Raw genomic sequence first — 14,765 nt, forward strand, 5'->3', positions numbered from 1 at the left:
TAATAATAACGCCTTGAGGCACACTGAAAAGTGTAACCTTCGACTACATGAATCCTAAATCAATATTTTTTAACACACAAAGAAAACATACCAATGCATTTTATAAATTTTAATATTATATTTTTTTTTTATTTTTATTTTACAAGTGTTTGCTACTTATATACCTAGTAAAATATAAAATTAAAAAAATATATATATAAATAGATAGATGCATTAATGTACAAACAGACATTCTATTAAATATTATTTAATATTTTTTTTTTTTTTTTGAATTTTGTCTTGGCTATATGGGAATTCGTGATGAGAATGCCGGAAATTTTCTTAAGACTATTGGCACTGCTAGTTGCCCGAGAATCCGACGCGGAAATCGTGCACGTCGCATAGATAACAGGGCTTGTGGTTAGCCACAAGTATATTTATATGTATTTGAGTATATCTATGCAATAGTATGTGTTGCCCATCGTTTTATTCTTTAGTGTCCGGTATATGTATATGCGTTGGCGTGGTCGCGTACACGGATTAGCATCGATAGCAGGGTTAGCCAGGTCAGTGAACCTATAACTACCTCCACCCTGGTCTAGTATATATATATTCACATACATACACACTACTGTGTATCCACGTTTTCATAGTAACATTATGTCTTAATATATATAATTGACAAATATACATGTATATATAAATTTTGAAAACCTAAAAATATTATCTATGTAGGACACACAATTGTCTGATTTATTTTCTTTTTTTTTTAAAAAAAATTATTTATTATCTATTTTTTAAATCAGGAATTTTTTTTTTTTTTTTTTTTTTTCTAATTTTTAATTTTGTGTTATCATATAGTGATAAAGTTTTTTTTAGTCACCTCACTTGACCATGACATGTATATTTTTCTATTATTGTTTTCTATCAGTCAATGAACCCGGACAAATTTTTAAAAGATAATTTCTATTTTTAATATTTCATGCATATGGTTATCTTTTTTATTTATTTATTTTTGAGTCAAACGGTCATTGACATGTATTAGCTTTTTGTATTTTTTAAATAATCAAATAAGGAAAAAAATTAAAATAGATATATTTAATTTATTATTTTTTAATTTTTCAGAATTTAGATAATTTAAAAATAAATTAATTTAATTAATTTTTTTTATAAATAAATATTAATTCACACCCACGTGTATACAGAAGTCACATGCAATATTATTCTAAGCGAAATAAACTTGACTTTTTTTTATTTTCAATTGAACCGGTAGCAAAGTGACAATAATTTTTTTATTAATTCATTTTTTTTTTGCTCTTTTTTTTTATGATAACAAGACAAATTGCACTGCTTTCGCTCATGGATTACTTTCACTTGGAAAAAGGCGTCATTGTTCATTGTTTCTCAGTGATTTTATTATTGTAATTTATTTTCCTTATTTTATTATTATCCTCCATATATATATATTTATATTTTCTCCAACTTTTTTTCTTTACACGCATTAAAAAAAATATATATAATCATATAAAACTTTCCGATCATTTATTGTAAATAAAAAAAATTATATATTAAATAAGTATAATTTTAAATATTAAATATACAAAATTGTTCTGGATAAATAACCAAAAAATTCTGTGACGCAATATGGTTAGCAATAAATGGAGGTGACTGACCGGCGTCCAGTTGCGTTCAGTGCCCTCCCTACATACACTCACTGGCAATCGTGATCCTCTCCCTCTTGTCCCCCTAAAACACCATTACACTCACCATCATCATCATCATCATGATCATCATCCTCGCACCAACAAAACCCACCGTTCACTTGTACAAAGCACTCTGCTTTATTTTACTTTTTTTTTTGCTCTTTTTTTATTATTTAATTTTTATTTTATATATACCTTCCTTTACCAAGATCATTCTCGATTGAAAATACAAGCACAATTGATTCAGGCCATCAAATTTAGAACACTTTATTTTCATCGGACATAAAAAAAAAACACCTCTGTATTATCATATGTATACATTCGAGTGTAACAGAAAAATCTAGAATAATTTTTTGTATTTTATTATTTAGTATTTTTGAATAAATCTTGGAGTAATACGCACGTGTCATTTTTACATACGTCTGTGTATGTGTGAGAATAATGCCGATGACCCAACGAAGAAATAAAAAAAAAAAATACATATATTTTGCGGTATGAATTTTATATAAAAGAAGATGATGACGATTACAGTCAAATTCTGTTGATGGGCCAGTTGGTCAGACAAAGATAACCAGACTGTATATTATTCTCACAATGTACATTATTTTAAAAAGAGTTTCAGACCAACTGACAAAATGAAAAAAGAAAAAAAAAATATATGTAGACACACCATGGGTTCATGTTCTCAATCAGTATTTTATTTGTAAAATTAGACATGATAATTTAGTTTTACATATAAGTTTTTGCAAATACCCTTTACATTACACCAAGGACTAAACTATTATTTGAAATAATTTAAAAAGCTTGACCTTGTTCACATTGTTATCTTTTTTAAAACCCTCGTCAATGTCTAAATCCTTTTTAAATTTAAAACACTGCAGTATACCCCCAAATGTGCTTTTATATTGCGTATAACAAAAAAAAAAAATAATAATATGATATACATATATACTTGGAAAATACGTATTTTCAAATAATTTGAGAAAAGAGTTCACAGCAATTCTCGTCAATCTATAGTTTAACACATTTTCTACAATTTGTATTGTAGCTTAAATATATTTAACAAGTATTATTATAAACCTTTCAACGAAATAATTTGACACGGTTATGTAAAAGCAAATATAATGGTCACATATAATTCTTTGCATTTTGTTTTCTTTTTTTTTTCTTTTTTCTTTATCGTTTGTGCGTATATACATTGGGACAACATGCTAAGTTAAAAATTGCAATACAATTATATACAAACGAAGTGATTTTCACGGTCATTGAAAAAGTGATTTATACGCGTAAAAGGTAGCTTTAACCTGGAAGTACATAATTGCCCAATAACTTTTGCATTGATAATACTCTTTTTTTTTTTTTTTGTATTTATTTTTCTTTTGTTAAACAATGCATAATTATGTAATGAGAAATTTATACTTTAGTATTTTATTCTATTGTATATTTACTAAGTAGACAGTACTTGAAATTATTCAATTATTATTTTAATTTAAATAATGATTGTTTCTTTTTTTTTATGACTCAAAATAAATAGACGCATAAAAATTAAAATATATAATTATTTATATTATAAACAATTGTCAATATATAAATATTTTTATTCCGGTTATGAAGATGTGACATTGACGACTTTCGATCTTCTCTAGGCTGTCGTTGAACCCGCTGATCGTGTCGACAACCGAAGCTTCTCGATTCTTGATTTCGTGTAGAAGGTACGATGAACTCGGTCACCGGGCAACAAACTGCAGTCATTTTTTCCCCACCATAAAATCATTACCCATCACCATTATATATTTGCAAATACATAACACACACACACACATAAAATTATACATAAATGAATATGCGAACGTGGCAAAAACGTGACTTTAGTTAAAGTCAAGTTTTATCGAGTCATTTGTAAATCAATATATGAGCTTTTTTTTCTTTCTCGAATAATCTAGATATTAAAAAAATTAACTATAAATAAATTATAATTAATAAATATATGTTTTTAAAGGTATTACGTATGTAAATTATTTTTTAAAAAATATTTATATATCTTAGATGTGTTAAAAAAAGGTCGTTGGCCCTTTTAACATCAGTTAAATCAGTACAACATACATAACACTCACAATATATATAATATACATGCCAGTATGTACCATGCACATATATATATATAACAACCAAAGATACATAATATATTTTATAGCCCACACGTAAAGATACATGAGTTCGGCGAATTGGGCCTTATGTTTTGATTTGTTCACCTTTTTATATTGCTCATGTTGGTCTGATTCATCGTCAACAAATTCACATGCCATTTTTCCAAACACCCGGAAGAGTGTTAAGCTCGTTGTTTGTCGCACAAGAAAAAAAATAAAAATAAAAAATTAAATAAACAACAGAAAGAAATATTTGAAAGAAAAAAAAAAAAAAATGATAAAAATGGAGAAGAGAAATAAAGTTGAAGCCAATGGAAAATTCCAGTCGTGCAATTATCCTCAGTTGAAGCATGAAGTATATGAAGGTTTTTGGTGGGGACAAAAAGTACTTACTTGATTCTTTATAGAGTATATATGTGTATGTATGTATTGGTATATGTATTATATATATATACACGCGAATCGTCTGGCGAAACGGTGAAAAAGCCCGTAGCGTAACCGTTGCATAGCACGTTGACGTTGTAGTCAGTCGCTAGTGTGGGTTACCTGGTTAGTGACCGGCCAACCGAGTTCACTGGCATCGGATCTCTTCTTCCTGCGCAGGTTGGCTAATCTCAGCAATCCCATACAAGAAATAATAAAATGTAAAATAATCAAGTGGCGAATGAAAAAAAAAAAAAAAAAAACAGGAGAGAGAAAGAGACAGAATGCCAATGAAAAATGGTACATTTTATATATTCCCTAAGTCAATTTTTTTTTTTTTTTTTTTTCATTTCAATTACTTGTTTAATTTTTTTCCTCTTTTGACTCTTCATACTCTTCTTCTTCTTCTTCAAGTTCTTCTTTTACTCTTTTTTTTTTTCCTTAATATATCCTTGTTTTTTTGCTGCCACGTGTAATAAACAATATCGTCCTCTTGTTTGGCTAATAAATTAAATGCCAATGCCCTCGAGTTTTAATTTGAAAAAAATATATAAACATAAAAATAATTTATTAAAAAATTTTAATCTAATTTTTAAAATTTAAAAAAGATTAATTTTATCTTTAGATTTTTTTTTAAAGTATTTAAAATATAAAAATTAAAATTATTTATTTATTCGCATGTAATGAGAATGAAAACAAAAATATAAAAATAAAAAAAAACTTGATTAAAATATAATCCACGCTCACTTGTACATACGTACTCGTCATAGCTTTTCCAGTCGATGGATTTCTTCACCATGAAAAATCCCACATCTTGTTTATATAAATGCTTAGGTTGTTTATGAGGTCGTTGATGCTTGATTCATCGCGAAAGTGCTTTCACCATGCAATTTCTCCTGCACGCAATAATACAATATATATATAAACATCAAGTACACATATATGCTTGATAACAACAATATTAAAATTATTATTTTATCTAGAAATAGATATATATTTTAAAATAAACAACTTAATAATAAATATATAGAACATTTTCTTATCACATGACACATTAACCACTATTTTTATTTTTCTAAATATTTATCAATAAATTTATCCAGGTCATTATATAAAAAAAAATTCATAATAAATAAAAAAGCTATTAATTTTTAGCTATATATATTTTTAATAATCAATTTTTTTATCTGACAAAAAATAAAATAAAAAAATTGATAAAAAAATAAAAAAATTATGTTAAATATTTGGTAAATATAAAATTACGTCATTTGAAATGATAATGTCAATGAACCCCTGCTAAAAAATTTAGGTCAAAAAAAAAAATATCATGAAATTATTCTTATCTCAATGATTTATCACAATAAAACTATTTTTTTTTTTTTTATTTTATCAATTATTTAATATAAATAAATATAATGAAAAATTATATTTTATTATTAAAAATATATATATATTTATTTTTGTTATTCTATAATTTTTTTTTTTTAGTTTAAAAGTTGACTCATGATGCGGTGAGGTGTTTGATCGATTTGTTGATTGAATAAGTAGAGGTATATGCATGACGTGTTTACTTTATGTGACAAAAGAAAATATATGTTTGTATTAGTGTATGTGTTACACACCTATATAAATGCATATCACATTAAATGAAAAAAAAAATATATGTATATTTAATAAAGAAAAAAAAGTAACGACAGGGTCGATGGCCGCGTTCTCTCCATATGACAACTCATAGTCATCGCTTGTTATGTCATTCATGGACTGTGTTTTAACACTAACATCCTATCTATCGAGCTAAACTATCACATGTATTTGTTTTTTTATATAATTTTTTATTTTTTGAACATTCTCGAATGTGTGTGTGTCTTTCTCTAAACTCACACACACTCATACATAATATAATATTCATAATACAACATCACCATTTCAAATATTATCAAAGTACAGTTACATAAATCCTTCGGAGGGCCACCTTGACTCTTATTTTTTTTTTTTTTTATATTTATTCTCTCCTCTCTGTCTTTCTCTCTCAAGTTTTTTATATATATATTTTTTTTTCTTTCCAACTTTTCATTCTCAAACATACATGCGTATGTATATTGAATATAGACTTTTATTTTTTATACTTTTCCTCTCTCTTTTAAAACTTGCTGGTTTTAATATTCAACTTTTTAAACAGTTATATATATTTCTTTTTTTTTTATTCCTTAGCTACATTATTTGTTTTTTAAATTTTTCTTATATATTAATATACATGATGAGGGAAAAAAAAATAAAATAAAATAAAAAAATATTGTTAATATAATATATTATGTCCAGTATATGGGTTCGTCGACACTTATTTAAGTTTAAGTATATATTAACACCAGAAGTATATACATGATGATGACTCCTCATAACTTTTTTATTGTTTAATTATATTAATTTCCAATGAAAAATATATAAATTTATAATTTGTTTGTTTATATATGACAAAAGTGCAATCTTTAGCATTAAAAAAAAAAATTAAAAATAAATATAATAAAATTAAAAATAGAAGGAAATTGAAGACAATGAACTTGCTCTAAAGTTCAAGGACTGTAGGAAGAAGCCAATGGATATAAGTAAGTGCAGCAATTTTCTTGGTACATGGTATAAGGGCAGTCAGGAGTCATCAGGAGGCATTACACCTAGAGCAATATAATACTGAAACAACGTTGCTTTTTCTGGTTTAAATGAATTTTGCCAGAAGTAAAAGAGAGATAGATATATATATGTATTATATATATAAACACTGTTGCATCGTATGCGCGTCCAGTGACCCGCCCTACCGTTAGGACGGCCCCGAGGTAAAGGATGCGTTCCCCCTCAACAGCCAACATCAACCATTCTCACAATTTTTATTTTTATTATTTTTATTCTCTCTTCAATTTTATCGATCGACTTCCTTATCACTTCTGTCTCTTTACTATTAATTGCATCAAATAAATTTTTTTCTTTTTTTTTTTTTAAACTATAATATTTCGTTGACATTACAGAACACATATTATAACCATCATCATTTGATAATTGATTTAATTAAAATTGAAATATATAAAAAAAAAAAAAATAAATTGTTTCAAATTTATTCAATTTATATTTTATTTTTAACATCGTCATTCCATCTTTGACACAGTGTATTTAACAAAAATAATCAAGCAATTGGTAATTGAATAATTTAAAAAATTAAAAAATAATTAGTTAAACATAAATAAAAATTAGATAGTTATTGATGAGTCGTTGTGAGGGAAAGGAAAAATAAAATTATATGAATTTGTGTACAATAAATGGCCTTTGGGGCAGTGGGTCATGTTCCTTTTCGGAAAACCCCTTTCTCTCTTTCTCTCTGTCAGCAGATTTACAATCACCATGTACATAATCACCAATCTTCAATAATCTTTATATTAAAAAAAAATAACTTTATTAATAAAACTCTTAAAATTATACAATATTTATCATAAAAATTAATGACTTTATTTAATGTCAATTTACAACATCTAAGTTGTTTTTTTTTTAATTTTTATTTTAAGTCAATTATTTAAAAAAAAAAAATTAGATTATTCAAAATAATATTTAAGAAAATTGGTATTTTTTTTTTTTACAAATTGCAGGCATATAAATATGCTAAATTTGTATGGAAAAAAAAATAAAAAAATGATATCGTTTGAGGTCTTTGACCGTTTGCATGATGGCATGGGGTCGGCGTACTCCCGGCAGTTTCTCCCTGCCCCTCTCTCTCTTTTCTTCTATATACTCTCTGTGTTTGCGCTTCATGCTGCACGTTTTAAACCAAACATATATATGTGGATGCAGTTGTTGCACTCCCACGTCGCAATGTAGTCCCGTAATATTCGCAGAACATTTCCCCTATACATCCCTCCGTATTTACGCCCTCTGAAATAAAAGAAAATAAAAATTATTTTACATGTATATGTGAAACAAAATATATCTCAAATTAGTTTACTCAAAAAACATTGTTATATTTTTTTTTTATTTATAAATTAATTGTTCTTTTGTTTCTATTCATTTTTTTGCATAAAAAAATTAAATAATAAAAAAGGGATGATTTTTATACAGTTATAAACGGAAGCAGCCTTATGTTAGTGTATAAAAATTTTCAGGGCCAAAATTACGAGGGTAATTTTCAATTGAATTAAACAAGTCTTTTTATATATGGGATAAGGTTTTTTTTATTTTACATTAAACATGTGACTGTCATATCAAAAAAAATATAAAATTTAAATAATTAAATTATAATTATATTGATTAATTTTTAATACAAAAAATATCTTGTTGTTTGATAAAATTCAAGGCTTTATATTTTTTCTTTTGAATTAACTCGAGTTAGTTTTATAGTATAAAGTTTGACTTTGCGTCTATATTTTATTTGATACTATATAACTACACCTTTCTTTCGATGTAAATACTCGTGTGCTATATATACATTGTCGCTTTAACGTAGTAAGTAAGGTCAAGAAACAAAGAGACCATATTTTCATGTACATCAAATACTCCATGTGAACTTGAAATTTTTAAATTTGAATGTAGAATAGACACACAAAAAAAAAAAAAAAAATGAAAAGAGAAAATTCAAAACAAAATTAATGATGGATAATAAATAATATTTAAAACCTGTTGTTGGGGTTTTGCCAGTAGGTTGGAATGGAAAGAATTTTTCATGACCGTGTCCCCCAGTGAAAATTTCTTCACAAATGACAATGTGTGCATCAAAAGGCACCGAAAATTTTACTATTGATGATTTACTTATTGTTTTGTAATGGAGGTGGAAAAAAAAAAAAAAAAAAAAAGAATAATAGAATGAAAAACTACAGGGGGAATGGATTACACTTGTCATTCTGAAAAAACCATGAAAGTTGACATTCAGTGGGACAGTGGTTATATTTTAAAAAGAATGTATTTCGTCTCGGATATAGCTTATATTATTAACATGTGAAAGAAAATCATAAGAATAAGAAGAAATGACAAATTTAAATAATTAGCAGGTCTTTTTTTTTTTTTTACAAATATTTAAAAGCCCCCATATGATTCTTCATATTTTAAGATAAAATACAATAATGGAATTTTAAGAATTGAGAAAAGAAAATTATCAACATGTGTTATACAAAATGAAAAAAAAAAAAATTATGAGAAGAATAAGTATACGCATACGGAAAATAATATTTAATATGAAATATTACTTTGAAAACTTAAAATATATATTTTTGAAAAAAATTTGATAATTTAAAATTGCTGCTTTAATTTTTAAAATTTTTTTTTTTTGTTATTTAATTATTATTTATTTGGGATATTAAAATAAACTCAATGTTATTTAATCGACTTGTATATTTTTTAAAAAATAAATAAAGTGGCAATAGAGAACAGGGCAGCTTGAGGCCACGGCTAGTAGTACAAACTCTTCCAGGCTCTTTCCTTTTTCATCATCATTTAAAATCATCGTTCTCATTTTTCTTTCTTTCTCACTCTTAATGGCAAATTGTTAAATTATTATAACTTGTTTTTCTTGTGTTTTTCCCACGTTTTTTTTGCTGTTATTTTTTTTTCTTTTTCTATTTTTACTATTTTTGCATCTATTTTATCTGTAGGCAGGGAAAAAAATTTAGCCAAAAATATATATAGTAACTTGTCACGTGGCAAAATTCATGGACACCACGTGGTGGCAAAAAAATAGAAATTTTCTAAACTAATTATAAATTACTAGTCTTGCTCATTTTGCATTTTAATAATAAACAGAAAAAATTCACAATAATAATTAGTTTTTTTTTATATACCTATCTTGTTTGTATTTAACTTTTTAATATTTAATTTACTTGAAATCTAGCTACAGAGTAATTTGAGTTGAAAATTACAGTATATATTAATATACATGCGTGTATAAATATTCCATGTTTTTAAAAAAAAAATAAAAAAGAGAAATTACTATGCGACTAACTCATAGCTCGTATATCTTGGCATACCATCGATTTATCTCTAATTCGTTTGCAAATTGTAATTACACACTATACACTTATAATTATTTTTCAAAAAAAAAATATATATCTGCAATTTTGTTGATTGTTCGAGACATGATAATGATAATAAACTGTCAGGAGAAAATTCAAAAAAAAAAAAAAAGGTGCGTCATCAAAAAAAAAAACGTGAAAGGGGAAAAAAAAAAGACAAAGTAGAGAAAAAAATTCTACCGCAGCTGTCTCATGGTCACAAGATGAAAAAGTTAAAGAAAAAAAAAAAATAATATACATGAATAAATGTAACACAAAAAAAGAAAGAAAAAAAAAATTATTTTTTTTGTGGGTGCTGAATTACAATGCGTGCATCATATTGGTTTGAAAATAAAAAAAATAATTTTTTTTTTCATCCACATTGTATACACACTGACACGATGCTTCTCCTTGCTTCTCGTAATAATAATATTCTTTTATGCAATGCGCGTGCCCCCGATCATATCTCGTAACATTCGGCGGCATTAATAACCATGAGCCCTGAATATCTGTGTCAGCTCGTTTGGATGAGTTAACTTTTTTTTTTTTATATTTTTCATTTCCTTTTCTCATATACATATCATTACTCTACACTCAAACTATCAACCCAAAAATTTTAAATTACCAATCAACGACACCTGAACTAACAGTTCATGACCTTTTACTAATATATAAAATTAAAAAAAAAAAAAACTTTACTAAGAAAAAAAAAATATTTTTTCATTCTTTTAATCAGTAAAAATAAAAATTTATAATTCAAAACAAAGTTCAGTGTCCCAATGTGACCGGGTCATTGACTCTAGCTGATAACAATATTAATGACTTGTTTTTTTTTATATTTTTTTATTTAAATAGAAAAAAAAAAAAACAAAAAAAACAAAAGTGACAAAAATATACATTAGTGTAGGTGTTCATATCAGGCATTCTTACTTAGGCCGTCACACGTCATTAGATAACTCATTTAAAAAGTTTAAAAAAAAAATAATTTCCTACATTATTTTATATAAAAAAAAATATTTACATATAGAAAATTACAAGCTGAGTTGAAAAATATATATTTCCATAAAAGATAATTAATTTTTGTGTATGAGAAAAAAAAAAATTCCACATAAAAAAGAAAAGAAATGATGATAAAGATAATGATTTTAGCGCCAGGAGTTTGTCAAAGTTATTTACAGTATGTATTTATATATAAAGGCAAATGTAAACTTGCAAACATAGTGCAGTAGCATTAGGTACATATAAAAATAGTTAATATATATATACATGCATAAGTGCGTCCGTTGCAGGTTCAGTGACATCACACACGCATGTGCGTGACGCGTTTATCGCACCGTTATGCCCATACCTAGCCATAGTGTAATGCCTCTTGTCTGCGGAAGTATATTGTACTCTTTGGCATAAGCACACATGAATTACCTCATTGCATATATCGATATACGCGTACATATATATACAAAAAAATTTGCTGCACATTCGATAAGCAACAGCTAGCAAGTACAACCAGCTGACAAATAAAATCAAATAAAAAAAAAATATATATATGTGTTATTTTAAATAATAATAAACATTCAATTGTTCAGTAAATCTTGACAATTGTTCTGTTGATTTTATTGATTATTTATTATAATTATATTATATATTTTTTCATACTTATAATGATTTTTTTTTTTTTGTATAAATATTCTAAGAAATTTAATACAATGCACATCGTTTGTTGCATACATAATGTCTACATTAAATAAACAATAATTGTCATTGAAATAAAATATAAAATAAACAAAATTTTAAAGAATTATAATAAGTATTTATATATGCTTGTAAATGTTATGTAAAAAGTATTTATAGGTGTATGCTTGTCCTCGAAATTCGAATTCATTGTACCGGACATTAACACTTAATTTATTTTTTTATTTTTCATCATTTATATTTTTTTCTGTCGTATACCTTGCTTTAATATTATATATGGAAATATTTTCAATGCTAATTATCTGATGACCCTGAATAAATATATACTTTGTGACAAGTTATTCATTTGACTGTGGTCAAAGTACCATGCCATAATATAATACTTTTAAAAAAATTAAAAAATTAAATCTTTATATTTTTATTAACAGCTTTTTTTTTTATATTTAAAAAAAATCATGTTGACAATAGTTTTTATGTGACTCATAGATTTAATGATAGTTTTTTTTTTGTCATTTTAAACCGGAAGTTTTAATGATATTATGTCTTCATATGTATATGTATATATATTTTTTTTTTATCTATTTTTCTATTTGATAAATTATTTAAATGTTTACGTGCGCCTATTATAATATTTTTATTTTCTAAAGAGATTGAAAAAAGAATAGAATGCAATCGGTGTATTTTAGAATAAAAATAAATTAAATAAAAATATAAACACTTGAATTTGTCTTGATCAAAAATAGAAAATTCATTCGAATGGACTTCATTTAAAATGCACTCAAGTCGATTTCAAGGACTTTAATTTTATATTTAATTTTATCAGATAATTTATATTTTCATTCGAATAAATAAATAAAAAAATTGATGAATTTTTCATATTTTATATATATATGATGATAAAAATAAATTTTAATGCTTTTCAATAAATATTTAAATATGAAAATTAGAGTATAATGAATTTTCTGATGATTTTAAAATTAACTGTCTTCATATTTTTTTTTCTTAAACTTATATTTTATGGAAATCATTATTAAGATTCAAGTGATAGTTGTCAATTTTATAAAGTTGCTTGTAACACATTAAAAACAAGATAAAAAATATAAAACTCTTTGGAATTTTATTATTTTTTAAACTGACAGAAAAAAAAAAAAAAAAAAAAAACTTGACATTGAAAGTGCAGGTTTGTTAACAAGCCCATTATAGGATTATTATTTCGGACATTAGGGGTTTATGTGCTCGGACCCTTCTCCATTCTCATATGCCCTTGACTTTTAAGTCTCAAAAGTACAGGTCAATATAAACAGTCAAAAGAAAGAGAAAACGAGAAAATAAAAAATGAAATGTTGCCTCAAAAAAATTGTACATATCCACGTGTTTTTATTTATTTATTTTTTTTTTATTTTCAAATATCATATTTCGGGATCGAAAGGATTATGTACATCCTTTTGGAAAGGGAAACACACTTCCGGTGCATCCACTTTTCCCTTTTCAACTCGTCAACTTTTATAAAAAGTAAAAAAAAAAAAAAAAACAAATATATTTTTATTTCGTATATTTTCGAAAGGTTTTTTTCTATCTTTCAGGTAAAAATTTTTAAAAATCCATGAATTGATATTTTTTTTTAAATTAAAAAAGAATTGATTTAATGAAATGTATTAAATTATAATTTGTCTGTCTCGCTATGATAGAAAATAATTTGCAGACATAAAATATATATATGTAAAATGTCTGGCAGTTCAGTGTCCCATTCAAGGATCTCTCTTTGCTTCAATCCCCTGGCATTGGGTATATATATATATGTATATACAAACTCATATTATAATAGCCATCGTCGATCGGCTCGTGCGGCCTCTGACACCGACGATCCTTTGCCGTTATGGCAAGCCAACGTCCGGTTGTACGTCCACTGAATATTTCAAACAAATAAAACAAAAACAGTATATATATACAAAAACTATTATGCATATGTATCGCCGCAAAGAAAAAAAATATTAATAAATAAAATGATATATATCAAGTCACCAAATACTCAAATGCAAATTTCAAATGTAAACTGCTGACATCAACAGGTGTGTCATATATGTGAAAATAATATTTTGACTGCTGACAAATAACACATAAAATTGCACAGTAGATATATATACTTAAAAGTTCACCGAACTTTTCATTAAATATCATTCTTCCAAGATAATAATTTATTTCAAATAAAATATATGTTTATAAAACTGCAAATATTGCAGAAAAATCAATGGCAAGAATTGACTAGTGTCATCAAAAATAAAATAAAATAATAATAAATTCAAGTTTGATATTTGAGTGAAAGGATATTGCAAGATTTTTCATGTTAAAAGTTATTGCACTCATGAGTGCAAAAATCACTCGACATCATGCGCAAAAGAGGAAAAGAATTGTTAAAAAAAAAGGGTAACATAAAGCAAGAAAGCAAGCTAAAAGCTGCAAAAAAAAAAAAAATAAAATAAAGAATAACAAGTAGTAGAAGAAGAAGAACAAGAAGACTAAGAACAAGATGAAAAGAAATAAGAAAAAAAAAATAAAATAAAATGAGAAAGAAGGCGCAAGAAGCGCGCATTAACGCGAGAAAGAGGGTAAACTGGCCTTGGCCGCTGCTGTGGGGTAATTCAGTCAAGGTTTCGGCCGATGAACTTGGTTGTCGGTTGGAGAAGGAGGGCCTGGTTTGGTGGGAGAGTCCTCAAACCAATAGGGGACTAGCGCGCGGCCGTAAAGTTGCTTACGATTGGTCCCAAACACTGTGCGTATATTCCGGCATTATAACTTGAGGGCCCCGG

General features: G+C 26.1%; 1 protein-coding gene across 2 annotated transcripts in view; it reads left to right on the forward strand.

Annotated features, from left to right (window-relative positions):
* Window positions 1–14,765, forward strand: part of LOC122852472 (ecdysone-induced protein 75B-like) — a 98,656-nt gene that overhangs the window by 67,317 nt on the left and 16,574 nt on the right. The window lies entirely within an intron of this gene.

Source organism: Aphidius gifuensis, linkage group LG3, assembly GCF_014905175.1.
Source record: "Aphidius gifuensis isolate YNYX2018 linkage group LG3, ASM1490517v1, whole genome shotgun sequence".
Lineage (NCBI taxonomy): Eukaryota > Metazoa > Arthropoda > Insecta > Hymenoptera > Braconidae > Aphidius > Aphidius gifuensis.